The sequence below is a fragment of the Felis catus genome, chromosome D1, assembly GCF_018350175.1.
Source record: "Felis catus isolate Fca126 chromosome D1, F.catus_Fca126_mat1.0, whole genome shotgun sequence".
Taxonomy (NCBI): domain Eukaryota; kingdom Metazoa; phylum Chordata; class Mammalia; order Carnivora; family Felidae; genus Felis; species Felis catus.
In genome coordinates, this window is record NC_058377.1 from 103,348,649 (window position 1) to 103,360,666 (window position 12,018).

The 12,018-nt window shown below is 40.1% G+C and overlaps 1 pseudogene; it reads left to right on the plus strand.

The window, feature by feature from the left end:
• The first annotated feature begins 1,088 nt into the window (after nt 1–1,088).
• LOC101094448 lies at nt 1,089–1,793 on the plus strand (annotated as a pseudogene).
• The last annotated feature ends 10,225 nt before the right edge of the window (nt 1,794–12,018 follow it).

Genomic DNA, 12,018 nt, shown 5'->3' on the forward strand with positions numbered 1-12,018 from the left:
CAAAGTTGTCACAATTTGAGTTCAGAAAGGAGAGTAATGATTGTAGAATGTGGGAGGGTGTTCAATCTGAGTCCACAATGATCCACAGACAGTTACAGAAAGAAAACATGAATGGGTCTAAAAAAAGTTGATGAGTATTGCTGGTTCATTTATTTCATTTTTAAAAATCAGAAAATTTCTAATGCTAAATAGCTTTTTTGTTGTTGTTACGATTGTATGTTTGAAGAATTTCAGACCTAATGAAGTCCATGAGTTGTAAATTGAACAGCCTGGTACTCTTCATTTGGATTCAAAATCATCAACATTTGGCACATTTTTAGGCATCATGATCCTTTAGCCCTTAACTAGTGTATAAATACAGTGATATTTTCTTATATAACGCAAAACAGTTGGCTTTAATCAGAAAACTTGGCTTTAATACAATATAATTAACAATATTATTAATACATAGTCCATATTAAAATTTTTCTAATTTATCTCAATAATGCCTTTTATAGCAATTTATTTTTCTGGCAGCTTCTTATCTGTTGACACACTTTGCACTTAACTGCAATCACTTTAGCCCTCTCTAACCTGAGACTGTTTTTCACATTTTCATTTTCATTCATGATGTTGATGTTTTTGAAAAGTGTAGGCCAGTGTTTTTCAGAATACCCCCAATTTGGGTTTGAATGTTCACTCGTTAATCGATTCAAGTTATGCGGGACGTACTTGATGTACAAACTCAAGATTGTGTTTTTCTCAATGCATTGCATCAAAGCACAGGATGTTGGTGACTTTGATGGCTTGGCTAGTGGTGTCCACCTCATGAGATTGTGTTTTCTGACACAAGGAGAGGTGGCAGTAGAATGACACTGATAAAGCCATGTGAAATGTCCAAAATTCTGTTCATTTTAAATATCCTCAGTAGTTGTATGCTCCTAAGACTAGGAGACAATGAAACATTAGCTACAGAGAGAGGTCTTCTATATTTGCATTTCTTAAGAATCCATCCAATTTGTGCACACTCCCGGCAGCTGGCTCTAGAGCCCAGGGCTTCCCATCACGTGCTTTCTTTCCTTCTTTTCCCCTCCTGAGGTCCCGGGGTCATGCACACCACGCTGAGTGGCCAGTTGTGGGAAGGGGTGAGTGGGCTGCGTGAATGTGGAGGACAAGGCACATGGACTGGAGAGAGGCACCCAGCACGGAAGGAAACTGAGAGCCCCGTGGGACCCTTGAGACAGAACTGGACCTGGTGGAGCACACTCTTCGGAAGCAGTTCCCCCACTGACTGCCCCGGAGGCCCAGTGACATTTATGTCAACGTGAAGACTGACTTAAGGCCCAGCTGGCCCGCTGCCAGAAGCTACTGGAAGGACTTGGGGACAGAACTGGTCCAGCGAGGTCCGCATTCACCCTTGAGCCTGGCCATCAACCCTGCCATCAACTTTGCCCTACCACTGCAGGTGGACAGCCTCCAGTCCTTGCAAGTGGCTGCCAGTATGCCCCCTGGGGAGCTTGTAGAGGAGCTGGAACCAGTGTTTCACAAGAACCCCTGACCCAGATCCACAACTCGGCCATCCATCTCCTGTCTTCAGGGTCACACCAAGTAACTGAAAGTAGGCTGGCCATCTTTATACAGCCAGCCCCACACAGCCAGGCCCAGATGTGGCCCCACTTGTACGGAGTTCTGTCACAGACCTCCTACCAGAGCCGTGTAAGAAAAAAAAAAACCAGTCCCCTTCACAGCTCAGGGGACTCTGAATTGAGAGGGGGAGCATTGGGTCTTCCTGTGTCTTCCTCTCCCTACTCTGTTACCCAATAAGCTCTTTTCAAATGCTTATTTTTTAATGTTTGTTTATTTTTGAGACAGTGTGCAAGAACACATGTGGGGAAGGGGCAGAGAGAGAGGGAGACACAGAATCTGAAGTAGGTTCCAGGTTCTGAGCTGTCAGCACAGAGCCCTACACAGGGCTCGAACTCATGAACCGTGAGATCATGAGCTGAGCTGAAGTTGGTCGCTTCACTGACTGAGCCATCCAGGCGCCCCTAAACAATCATGTGGGGACTGATCATATGGTTGCTGAGGAAAGGCAGGCTATCCCTACTGAAAATAGTACGGAATTAACTGGACTTGTCTTTTCCAATATTTATCTAGTTTAGAATGCAAAATATTGCAATCCAGTTTGATGGAGCTATCCGTTGTGACATGGGCCTGTGGGTGAACAGATCATACCCATAGATGATGGGATATAATGGGACATTATCAGCAATACACCAAGTGAAATACTGAGATGTGCAACAGCACTGATGTGTCTCACAAGCATTGTGGTGAATGGAAATCTCAGGCATAAAATGGTACCCAGTATGTGGTGCTAATTTTATGAAGTTCAAGAACTTGAAAAATGAATCACTAAGGAAATCTTAACCATGGTTGTGTCTAGTAAGGCTGTGAATTGACTGGCAAGGGGGCATAAAAGAACTTTCAGAGGTGATAGAATTGTTCTATTTTTTGGAAGGGATGCGGGTTTCAAGAGTGTAAGCTTGTTTCAACTCTCTGAACTATAACCTAAGATCTGTGTGTTTGTAAATTATACCTCATTTTATTTTATTTTTTATTTTTTATTAAAAAAATTTTTTTTTCAACGTTTATTTACTTTTGGGACAGAGAGAGACAGAGCATGAACGGGGGAGGGGCAGAGAGAGAGGGAGACACAGAATCGGAAACAGGCTCCAGGCTCTGAGCCATCAGCCCAGAGCCTGACGTGGGGCTCGAACTCATGGACTGTGAGATTGTGACCCGGCTGAAGTCGGACACTTAACCGACTGCGTCACCCAGGCGCCCCAATTATACCTCATTTTAAAAGACTCTCTGTGTTAAGCTTTCCAAGTTACTGTATGTGCAAAAATTATTTTAATCTGTCCTTCTAATTAAGTGTTTTGCCTGTCTTTATGACTGTAGTTGGCCTTAATTTAAACCTTATAATTAGAGCTGAACCTTTCCTGAGAACTTAAATGTTATCACTTCCCTGGTAAGTATCTGGGGCTGCTCATGAGGACCCTGAAGTCAGTGTGATTGTTATTCTTCTGAACATAACCAACCTGTTCCCTCTTTCTGGAGGCTTATCATATCTTGTCAGCATCATTGATGCTGGAAATTCCATAGTAATATATCTAATGAGTTCTTTTCACACTCAGCTTTTAAGTGAGTTCTTTCAATCTGAAGGCATTCTTCATTTTTTGAAAATCTGCTGCTTCTACTACCTCTTTCCTCTTTTTCCTTTTAAATTGTTTATATCACCCCATTTGCTCTGTTCTCATTTTTTGGAATTCCATTTGGATGGATGTTAAGACTTGTCAGCGTTGTTCGCTTCTCTTTTCTTTTGTGTTTTCCATCTCGTCTTCATTTTCAGGTTGTGTTCTGAGAGAATCTTCTAGATCTTCCAGCTTTGTGATTGTCAACTCTATCCACTTTGCCACTTTGCTGTTCACTCCCTCTATTGAGATTTTTTATTCAGAGTTCCAGTATTTCATTTCCAAAATCTATACGTGATTCTTTTTTATGCACGTAACAAATAGCACAGTTACGCTTATTTGAGGTCTTCTAATTGCTCTGTTTCTCTCTTAGCAGGTGTGACTTCATCTACAGGTGAGTTTCATTCCTCTCTCTGGTTGTCATGTCTTTAGTTATTCCTGGTTTTCTTTTCATCTTTGAGTTTGAGAGTTCCTCTTCACACTTTTAAAAAGGACATTACTGTTGCCTGTCCTGGCATGGGGGGGTGGGGGTGGGATGGGACATGTTACAAAATGTGACTACAGTTTGCCATCTTTGTGTGAGGCCCTCTGCTTTTCCAAGAGTCAGCTACGGTTGCTCTCAGTCCCCAGTACCCTTCCTAACTGCCTCGTGTTGCAGTAGTCCTCACGCTGGCAATACCCTTAGCAAAAAATCAGTATAGAATCAAGGGTCAACCAGCAAAGCATTGCATCATCTAGCTCTGATAAATAATAGCCCTGAGCTGTGTTTGCTAAAACCTGTATGCCTATTGACTCTGGACTGAATGTGCCTCTTATGCTTTCCTTCCTTCCTTCCTTCCTTCCTTCCTTCCTTCCTTCCTTCCTTCCTTCCTTCCTTCCTTCCTTCCTCCCTCCCTCCCTCCCTCCCTCCCTCCCTCCCTCCCTCTTTCTTTCTTTCTTTCTTTCTTTCTTTCTTTCTTTCTTTCTTTCTTTCTTTCTTTCTTTCTTTCTTTCTTTCTTTTTCTTTCTTTCTTGTTTATTTATTTTTGAGAGAGAGAGAGGGATGGAAGGGCAGAGAAAGGGAGACAGATGATCTGAAGCAGGCTCTGCACTGACAGCAGGGAGCCTGATATGGGGCTTGAACCCATGGGCCATGAAATCATGACCTGAGCCGAAGTTGGATGCTCAACTGACTGAGCCATCCAGGTGCTCAGAACCAAGACCTCTTGACTGAGTGATTGATTCTATGTTTACCTGTATAGAAATGTGAAGTACATTGAGCCATTTTATGTGTCAGAAAGCAAGAAAGCTTTCAAACATTAATGAGGCCATGTCCAAAGAATTAGGAATTAAAGACCAGATGAACAGGATGTTCTACAGGCTGAAGCTGTAATAATGGAGAGTTATGACTGAGGTTCAAATACACTGAATCTGAAAATTATGAGTCTTGTGACACACAAAAAGATACTCAGGGAAAACTGACAAAGTCTCAAAAAGTGTGATATTATTTACCTATTCAATCATTGAAAAATGTGAAAATTAATTTTAACTACAACAGACAGTATTTTCTTTTCTTTTTTTTCGAGTTTTTATTTAAGTTCTAGTTAGTTCAGATATGATGTAATATTGGTTTCAGGTGTAGAATTTAGTGACTCATCACATACATATAACACCCAGTACTCATCACAAGTGCCCTCTTTAATCCTCATCACCTATTCAACCCATCCCCCATGCACCTCCCTCCATCAACCCTAATTTGTTTCCTATCATTAAAAGTCAGTTTAGATCTCGCGGTCCGTGAGTTCGAGCCCCGCGTCAGGCTCTGGGCTGATGGCTCGGAGCCTGGAGCCTGTTTCCCATTCTGTGTCTCCCTCTCTCTCTGCCCCTCCCCTGTTCATGCTCTGTCTCTCTCTGTCCCAAAAATAAATAAACGTTGAAAAAAAAATTTTTTTTTAAGTCAGTTTGGTTTGCTTACCTTTTTTTCCCTTCCCCTATGTTTATCTGTTTTGTTTCTTAAATTCCACATATGAGTGAAATCATATAATATTTGTCTTTCTCTGACTTATTTCACTTAGCATAATACACTCTAGTTCCATCCATATGGTTGCAAATGTTAAGATTTCATTCTTTTTTGTCATTGAGTAGTATTCCATTGTGTGTGTGTGTATATACCACCTTCTGTTTTAAAAATTTTTAACATTTATTTTATTTTTGAGAGACAGAGAGAGAGAGAAAGAGCGCGAGCGCATGATCGGGGGAGGGGCAGAGAGAGAAGGAAACATAGATTCCGAAGCAGGCTCCAGGCTCTGAGTTGTCAGCACAGAGCCCAAAGCAGGGCTTGAACCCACAAACTGTGAGATCATGACCTGAGCCCAAGTCGGACACTTAACCGACTGAGCCACCCAGGCGCCCCTTTAACACCACTTCTTTATCCATTCATCGCTCGATGGACATTTGGGCTCTTTCTGTAGTTTAGTTATTGTTGATAATGTCCTATAAACTTTGGGGTGCACGTGGCCCTTTGAATTTCTAGTTTTGTGTCCTTTGGGTAAATATCTAGTAGTGTAATCGCTGGATCTCAAGGTAGTTCTAATTTTAAGGAAATATTTTAAGTTCTATTTTAAGTTTTTGAGGGAGCTCTATACTGTTCTCTAGAGTAGCTGCACCAGTTTGCATTCCCACCAACAGTGCACTAGGGTTTTCCTTTCTCCACATCCTCCCTAACATCTGTTGTTTCCTGAGTTGTTAATTTTAGTCATTCTGGCAGGTGTGAGGTGATATGTGATGGTGGTTGTGATTTGTATTTCCCTGATGATGAGTGATGTTGAACATCTTTTCATGTGTCTATTAGCCACCTGTATGTCTTCTTTGGAAAAATGTCTGTTCATGTCTTCTGCTCGTTTCTTAACTGGATTATTTATTTTTGGGTGTTAAGTTTGATAAGTTCTTTATAGACTTTGGATACTAATCCTTGATCAGATATGTCATTTGAAAATATCTTCTCCAATTCCATAAGCTGTCTTTCAGTTTTGTTGATTGTTTCCTTTGATGTGTAGAAGCTCTTTATCTTGATGAGGTCCCAGTGGTTCATTTTTGCTTTTGTTTCCCTTTCCTCAGGAGACATATCTAGAGAGAAGTTGCTATGGCTGATGTCAAAGAGGTTGCTGCCTGTGTTCTCCTGTGGGATTTTGATGGTTTCCTGTCTCACATTTAGGTCTTACATCCATTTTGAATTTATTTTTGTGTAGGTAATAAAGTTGTCCAGTTTCATTCTTCTGCATGTTGTCCAGTTTTCTCAGCACTATTTGTTGAAGGGATAGTCTTTTTTCTATTGGATATTATTTCCTGCTTTGTGGAAAATTAGTTGACCCTAGAGTTGTGGGTCCATTTCTGGGTTTTCTACTCTGTTCCTTTGATCTATATGTCTGTTTTTATGCCAGTAGCATACTGTATTGATGACTATAGTTTTGTAATGTCGCTTGAAATCTGGAATTGTGATACCTCCAGTTTTGTTTTTCTTTTTCAGTATTGCTTTGGCTATTTAGGGTCTTTTGTGGTTCCATACAAATTTGAGGGTTATTTGTTCTAGCTCTGTGAAAAATGCTGTTGGTATTTTGGTAAGGATTGCATTAAATGTGTAGATTGCTTTAAACTGTATAGACATTTTAACAATTGTTCTTCCAGTCCATTAGCATGGAATATATTTCTATTTCTTTGAGTCTTATTCAGTTTCCTTTATCAGTGTTTTATAGTTTTCAGAGTACAGATCTTTCGCATCTTTGGTTAGGTTTATTCCTAAGTATATTACGGTTTTGGTACAATTATAAATGTGATTGATTCCTCGATTTCTCTTTCTGATGCTTCATCATTCGTATATAGAAATACAACAGATATCTGTACATTGATTTTATATCCTGGGACTTTGCTGAATTCATTTATCAGTTATAGTAATTTTTTGTTTTGGGTTTTTAAAAAAGTTTTTTTATTTATTTTGAGAGAGAGAGAGAGCATGAGCAGGGGAGGGACAGAGAGAGAGAGAGAGAGAGAGAGAGAGAGAGAGAGAGAGAGAGAGGAAGAGAGAATTATAGGCAGGCTTCATATTGTCAGCATAGGTCTTGATCCCACAAACTGTGAAATCATGACCTGAGCTGAAACCAGGAGTCGGATGCCTAACTGACTGAGCCACTCACACACCCCATTTCTAGCAATTGTTTGGTGGAGTATTTTGGGTTTTCTATGTAAAGTATGTCATCTGAAAATAGTGAAAGTTTGACTTCTTTTCCAATTTGGATGCCTTTTATTTCTTTTTGTTGTCTGTTTGTTGTCTGTTTGCTGAGGCTAGGACTTCCAGTACTATGTTAAATAACAATGGTGAGGGTGAACATTCCTGTCTTTTTCCTGACTGTAGAGGTGAAGCTACCAGTTTGCTCCATTGAGGATGATATTAGCTGTAAGTCTTTCATATATGGCCTTTATGATGTTGAGGCATGTTCCGTCTGTCCCTACTCTGTTGAGGGTTTTTATCAAGAATGGATGCTGCATTTTGTTAAATGCTTTTTCTGCATCTATTGACAGAATTATATGGTTCTTATCTTTAATTAATGTGGTGTATCACCTTGATTGATTTGTGGATATTGAGCCACCCCTGCAGGCCAGGAATAAATTCCACTTGACCATGGTGAATCATTCTTTTCATGTACTGTTGGATTCAATTTGCTAGTATCTTGTTGAGAATTTTTGCATCCATGTTCATCAGGGATATTGGCCTATAATTCTCCTTTTTAGTGAGGTCTTTGCTTTTGGAATGAAAGTAATTCTGGCCTCATAGAATGAATTTGGAAGTTTTCCTTCCATTTCTATTTTTTTGAACAGTTTGAGAGGAATAGGTATCAACTCTTCTTTAAATGTCTGGTAGAATTCTGCTGGGAAGCCATCTGACCCTGGACTTTTGTTTCTTGGGAGATATTTGATTACTTATTCAATTACTTTGCTGGTTAAGGGTCAGTTCAAATTTTCTAATTCTTCGGGGGAGAGAGGAAAATGGGTGATGGGCATTGAGGAGGGTACTTATTGGGATGAACACTGGGTGTTGTATGTAAGCGATGAATCATGGTAATCTACCCCCAAAACCAAGAGCACACTATATACACTGTATGTTAGACAACTTGACAATAAATTATATTAAAAAGAAAATTGTTGTAAAAATTAAACAAAAATTTTTTTCTATTTCTTCCTGTTTCAGTTTGGCGGTTTATATGTTTTTAGGAATTTGTCCATTTTTTCCAGATTGCCCAGTTTTTTGGCATATAATTTTTTATAATATTCTCATGATTATTTGTATTTCTGTGGTATTGGTTGTCATCTTTCCTCTTTTATTTGTGATTTTATTTATTTGCGTCCTTTCTCTTTTCTTTTTGATAGGTTTGGCTAGGGGTTTATCAATTTTATTAATTCTTTCAAAGAACCATCTCTTAGTTTCATTGATCTGTTGTAGTGTGGTTTTGTTTGTTTCTATATTATTTATTACTGTTTTAATATTTATTATTTACCTTCTTCTGCTGGCTTTAGGCTTTATTTGAGGTTCCTTTTCTAGCTCCTTTTGGTGGAAGATTAGGTTGTGTATTTGAGACTTTTCTTGCTTCTTGATGTAGGTCTATATTGCTACATACTTCCCTCTTAGGACTGCATTTGCTGCATCCCAAAGTGTTTGGACTGTCATGTTTTCATTTTCATTTGCTTCCTTGTATTTTAGATCTCTTCTTTAATTTTCTGGTTAACCCATTAATTCTTTAGTAGGATGTTCTTTAACCTACATGTATTTGTGGTTCTTTCTGATATTTTTCCTGTGGTTGACTTCAAGTTTCATGGAGTTGTGGTCTGAAAATAAGCATGGTATGATCTCAATCTTTTTGTACTTGTTGAGGCCTGATTTGTGACCAGTATGTGATCTGTTCTGGAGAATGTTCCATGTGCATGAGAAAATAATGTGTACTTTGCTGCTTTAGGGTGAAATGTTCTATATATATCTGTTAAGTCTGTCTTGTCCAGTGTGACCTCAGCCAAAGTTAGATGCTTAACTGATTGAGCCACCCAGGTGCCCCATCCCATTCAGTACTTTGAATATATCATGCCAATCCCTTCTTGCCTGCCAGGTTTCTGTGGAGAGCTCTGCTGTGAACCTGGTTTGTCTTCCTTTATAGGTTAAAGACTTTTTCCCCCTACTGCTTTCAGGCTTCTTTCCTTGTCTGTGTATTTTGTAAAATTTAGCACAATATGTCTTGGTGTTGGCCAGCTTTTGTCGATTTTTATGAGACTTTTCTGTGCCTCCAGGATTTTGATGTCTGTTTCCTTCCCCAGATTAGGGAAATTTTCAGCTATAATTTGCTAAAATAAACTTTTTGCTCCCCTTTTCCTCTTTTTTGGGGACTCCTATGATACTCATGTTATTATGCTTCATGTAGTCACAGAGTTCTCTAAGTCTACATTTGTGATCTGATACTTTCCTTTCCCTCTTCTTTCAGCTTCAGTATTTCCCCTAATTTTATCTTCTTTATCACTTATTCATTCCTCTGCTTCTTCCAACCTTGTTGTCATTACATCCTATCAGTTTTGCATCTCAGTTATGGTATTTTAAAATTTTTGCCTGACTAGTTTTTAGTTCTTTTATCTCTGCAGTAAGGGACTCTGTAGTGTCTTATATGCCTTTCTCAAGCCCAGCTAGTATCTTTAAGATTGTTGTTTTAAATTCTGGTTCAGGCATATTACATACATGTTTTGATTAAATCACTGGCTGTGACCTCTTCTTGTTCTTCTTTTGGAGTGAATTCCTCCATCTTATTTTTTCTAGGTCAGTGTGTGTGTGTGTGTGTGTGTGTGTGTGTGTGTGTGTGTGTGTTAGGAAAGCCTGTTTTATTTCCTTCTCCTGAGAGTAACGGCTATGTTAAGAAGAGGTCCTATACTGTCCAGGGCCTGATGCTTCAGGAAGTGTTTCAGAGTGTGTACTCTGCTTTTGTGTTTTGGCTGCTCTTACCCTCAGTTGATCCTCTGCAGAGTTTCTCCTTGCCTGCAGTGGGGTGTTTGGACTTTGTCCAGTGTGTGGCATTTTAACTAGTTATGCTTTGGTCTCATTGTTAAAATAAGTCTGATCCTATATGCACTAGAGCTGAAGCTTTTCAGCACTCTATGAACAGTAGACTTGGTGTGTGCAAGGGTTTGTGCTGGTCGTCTAGGGTAGGAGCCTGCTGCACTGGTTCTCAGGCACACTTGCCCTAGTCCAGAAGCATCTGCAGAGCACAGGGTGCAGGGCATGGTATAAATGGCTCCAGCCTCCACTGGGGTGCTGTGTTGCTCATGGAAGTCTGTCAGCAGTGCTGATGGGAGAGGGGGAAAATATTATTTCCCTGGCTTTCTCATCCCTGGAGAGGAGCATTCATGCCTGCTGCTGTTCAGGAAGCCCTCACAGAAGAGTGAAGAATCTCCTCTTTGTGTCCCTGGCTTCTATTAGATCCCTGCCTTCATCCTGTGTCCAAGCCAGTTCTGTGTTATACCTCAGGTTCATGGCTAGGTTTCAAAACTCCAAATTTTGGGGACTGGCACATTGTGGACTCACACTGATCATCTGGGGGAGGGTCTTACCATGCTGTGGCTGGTGCTAGTTTGTCCCAGAAAAGCAGTTGCACAATCACACAAGGGCTCAGACTACATGGTAAAGCACCGAAAGAAGCCAGCACCAAGGTTTGCTACTCTCATCTGATGTCTCTGCTCCTATGTTAATGAACAGGGCAGCACATTGGTGCCTGCCAGCATTTTTGCCTCCTGAGAGGCTGTGCCACATCTCCCAAATGCATTCCAAGAGGGGAACTGTCTTTTCCAGTGCAACCCAAAGGATCTCAAACCACACTGTCCACTCCGGGGCCTCTGGGTCCTTCCCCACAGGACTACCACTATTGCTGCCAGGCTTTACCTGGGGGTGGTGCAGACTCCTAAAACTTCAGACTTTGAGCTTCCCTGCTTGTAAAAACTTGTGATAATCAGCCTCTCTACTTTTCCTAGTCAATGGTTTGGGGGGAATGTTTCTCTTGTGCAATTTCCTGTGTGTCACCTTCTCTCTGTTTCTCTCTCTCTTTCTCCTCTCTCCAAGATCAAGGCTCCCTCCCCTCTGCAGCACCCACAGTTCTTTTCTCCCCAGTCATATCTCCACAACTTTTATCTTCCACAGTGTGGCTTCTTTTCTCCCTCTGGTTCTGCAGTTTGTTCTCTCAGCATTCAGATAAATTTCTTGGGTGTTTGGAGTGATTTGGCATTTATATAGCTGTGTTTGAGGGACAAGACAAGCATAGGACCCCTACTGCTCCACCATCTTAACTCCTTTTCTGTATGTCCCAGCATTTTCTTTTCTATTTGAACTTTTCTATTTGAACAAACTGAGTTTGTTAAAAAAAACTCAGAAAAATTGCAAAAGCATTACATTAAACACACACATACTCTTCACCTCTATTCACCAATTAGAGTTTGCCATATTTTCTGTATATAGTCTTTTAAATTCTTATGTAGGCTACAGACATTATGACAATTTATTCCAAATATTTTAGCATGTATCATGGAAGTATAGGGATATTCTCTTATATAACCATAGTATAATGATCAAATTCATAAAACTTAATATTTCTCTACTACTAGTAACTAATACACTGACCATGTACAATTTTTGCCAATTATGGCAATAGTATCCTTTATGGATTTTTTTTTCTGATCCAGTATCCAATCCTGAACCTCAGATTGCTTTTAGATGTTGTGTTTTTTAGAT